We start from the raw sequence: 3,876 nt of genomic DNA, 5'->3' as shown, positions 1-3,876 counted from the left end.
GTCTCCTCTATCGACTGTCTCATGCGCAAATAAGGCAGGGGATACGATCTTCCCCTTCGATCATCTGGCGTGCAAGGGAGGAAGGAAATCCTAGTCGATGTTAGGGTTTGGGTTTGATCCTTTAAAAGGGAGCTTGCCGGTAGCCTTGTAGAGATCGCGTGAAGCCCTAACTTCTGCTCTCCTCCTTGCCCCTCTGTGCTTCTCTATTTTTGATCGATCGCGTGAGGAAACGGTTTGATCACCGCTATTCTTTAATTTCTCGATCACCGGACCTTGCTGAGTTGCCGAAGCTTCCTTCCTTTGGTCGACAACAAATCGCTGCTGGAAGCTAGGGTTGTGCCGTCGTGTTGTTACCAGGATTTGTTGTCACTGGAAGCTTACGAAGCTTCTGGATAACATTCCATCATCATCGGAATAGTTTCAACTAATTTATCCTAAATCGACGGTCAAAGGTTGACCACCGAAAACTACATCGGGAATACGATTGCTGGTGATAGTTATAAAAACCCTGAAAAATGATCGTGATAAATGTTGTTACGTGTTTTTGGAATAAAATTTTTCTCTCAAATCGATCGTTATCGATCATCGGTTAGTATCGAAGATGATGACGTGGCTCGTGGCTTCGGAAGCTGTCCAAACGGGAACTTGGCGTGGATCATCAGTAGAGGCGAAACTTTGACAAGGACCGCTCGATTGATACCAACTTTGCTCAACGTCATCAATAAGGTATGTGTTGAATAATTTGTTATTTTAAAATTTTTAATTTTCAATCATGCCTTGTGTACTATTATTTCCTATATGTATTGTGTGTGTTTTAATAATTTCCTATTAATTATTTATTTGATTCGCTGCGCATGTTTGCGAAATGTGTAAACTCGCACATTGCACCGGGACGATCCCAACAAAAGGTTGACCACCAAAAACTATACCGAGAATACGATTGCCGGTGATAGTTAGAAAATCTCGAAAAATGATCGTGACAAACATTGTTGCATGTTTTCGAAATTAAGTTTTCTCTTGAATCGATCATTATCGATCATCGGCTAGTACCAAAGACGATGATGCGACTCATGACATCGGAAGCTGTCCAAACAAGAGCTTGGCATGTATCACCAATAGAGGTGAAACTTCGATAAGGACCGTTCAATTGATGCCAACTTCACTCAATGTCATCAATAAGGCACGCGTAGAATATTTACTATTCTGCAAAATTTTAATTTTTAGTCATGCCTTGTACTTGTTATTTTTCCTATATTTGCATACGTGTATTGTAATAATTTCTTGTTAATTATTATATTATTTTCGCTGCGCACATTATGTTGGTGCAGTCTTACCCCTAGTGGAATTGGATTTTAATGTTCAGCTAAAATAAATTTAAGTTAGACAATATTGGTAATCTAACTTGTGTGAATTGAGTTCACAGGAAAATCGAGGAATGAAGACTTGGCAAATGGTGAAGTCCCGGAGGCGCGACTTCTTGGCAAAGGCGAAGTCCCGGAGGCACGGCTTCTTGGCAAATGTGAAGTCATGGAGGCGCGACCTCTTGGCAAAGGGAGACTTAGCACGACGAAGCTGAGGGAAATATCTCAAGCAAGCGCAAGAAAGGGCATGAGGCTTGCAGAAGACGTTTGAAAGTTTGCGTCAAGGCTAAGGGATAAAGAAGGAAGCTGAAAGGGGAATTTCGGCTTGACCAGTCGACTGACACTACTATCAGTCGACTGGTGACTTGATCCAGAAGCACACAGAAAGATTGGTCGAGTGATTTGCTTGGACTTGTCGACTGGCCAGTCGACTGGTGGATGGAGCAGTCGACTGACAGATGAACATTGGGCTGACAGCTGGAGAATTAAATGCAAATTAATTAGTCGTTGAAGCCCATCAGTCGACTGCTCCATGAGCCAGTCAACTGATGTCAGAAATTTTATAAAAACACAGTTTGACGATTAGAGAAGCACCTGTTCATGCTCTTTCATTCTTGCACAAACTCCAATCTTTGTAGTTTTCATTCCTCTTCCTCTAAACTTCACTATACATCTTGTGAAAGGAAGAGATCAGTTTGTAAAGATTTCTCCGCCTTCAAAGAGTTCTTTGAGAAGGAGAAGTTTTCATAGTGGAAGGTCGCTGTCTGTGTGTGGATCCTTGGATTAGTCACCTCGTAGAGGTGGATACCAAGTAAATCGAACGAGTTAGCGTTGTTTATTTTTGTCTTACCTTTGTTCTTTTTGTTTCCGCTAACGATTTTTGCAGGCAAGAGCGAAAGATCGCTATTCACCCCCCATCTAGCGAACGCACCGTTCCCAACACATTACACATTATTCGATGGAGAAGAAGTTACACCAGAGCTACGTTTATTAGATTTTCACCAATTGCCTTTTCATGTACAATAAGTTAAAAAGTTTGCCGGATATGAAACTCCATCAAAGCGACAATTTTAACTTATGTTCCGTTCCTCATTTTCTTTGACAAGAAGTTGCATCGTTTGTCGAAAAATATTAGGCACTGCTTGATGTTTGTCAGCTTTTCTCTATTCGACTTTTTGCTCAATAGAAGATTATCATTCATCAAAAAATAAGCTGCATCATTTGTCGATTGTCACCTTTGGTTCGAATGAAAGTTGCTTTCTTTGCAGAAGATGCGAATGCAGTTAGGAGTGGTCTTTGCTTCGGACACATGTGATATTGTCGTGCCAAAGAGATTAAGGGTAAAATGTGAATTAAACCCACGTCAGACTACACGATCTAGATAATCTCAAAACCACCTATGTAATTTGGATAAATCGCATAAGCAGTTATACGATTTAGGAAATTGTCGTCACAAATAAGATATACCATTTTATTTTTGAAAATTCATCCATTCTTTCACATATTAAATATTTTATAAATAGGATATAACATTTTATTTCTCAAAATTCATCCATTCTTTCACATATTTAAATTTTATAAATAAGATATACAATTTGTTTCCCAAAATTCATTCATTCTTTCACATATTGAATATTTTATAAATAAGTATACATTTTATTTCCCAAAAATCCATCCATCCTTTCTACATATTAAATGATCCAGCAGGAATAATTAGCGATTACGTAGACTTCGAGTATAATGGGAGATACGGAAAAAAAATAAGTAAAAATAATCATTCATCAATTTAAGAAGCCCTGATCTCTCTCTCTGGCCTCAGTATAGGTCCTTAAGAATTGTGCCGAGCTCTCTCTGATATATGCTTCTTCAATATGCTTCTTCAAGCATGTGTCAAGCTCTCTCGGGTCTCGGAATGTGACCTTAAGCATTGTGCCGAGCTCTCTCAAGTCTCGATATGCGACCTTAAGCATTGTGTCGAGTTCTCTCGGGTCTCGGTATGCGTCCTTAAGCATTGTGCCGAACTCTCTCTGATCTCAGTATGCTTCTTCAAGTATTTGTCGAGCTCTCTTTGGCTACAACCGAGCTCCTGCCACAATCTTTACATATCTCCCACTTCATGTGTCGGCATCAGAATTTGGTCCCAACATCGCGCGCCAACCTCAAAAATCGATCCCAACATTATGTGTCGACCTCATGACCTATTCTCGACACGATCTTTACAGATCAACTTTCTGCACGCGATATTTATTAAAGATAGGATCGTTTCACTTAAACTGGAAAGGATATAACCGATTCTTCCGTAAAAATAGGAACGCACTCTCAACTATATAGCAACGGACGGAATCTTCCAAAGCTGAACGAGTATATGAGAATATTTCTAACGGATGCTAATATTTCGAAGATCAACTACTATAAAAGGGAACCCATGCCCAAGGATAAAGGTACGCACACACATATGCCCTACTTTCTTCAAGCCTTAGGATATAACCGATTCTTCCGTAAAAACAGGAACGCA

The sequence above is a fragment of the Curcuma longa genome, chromosome 21, assembly GCF_044706935.1.
Source record: "Curcuma longa cultivar G26 ecotype Majalengka, Jawa Barat chromosome 21, ITB_CL_G26_1.1, whole genome shotgun sequence".
Lineage (NCBI taxonomy): Eukaryota > Viridiplantae > Streptophyta > Magnoliopsida > Zingiberales > Zingiberaceae > Curcuma > Curcuma longa.
This window is presented reverse-complemented; position numbering follows the sequence as displayed.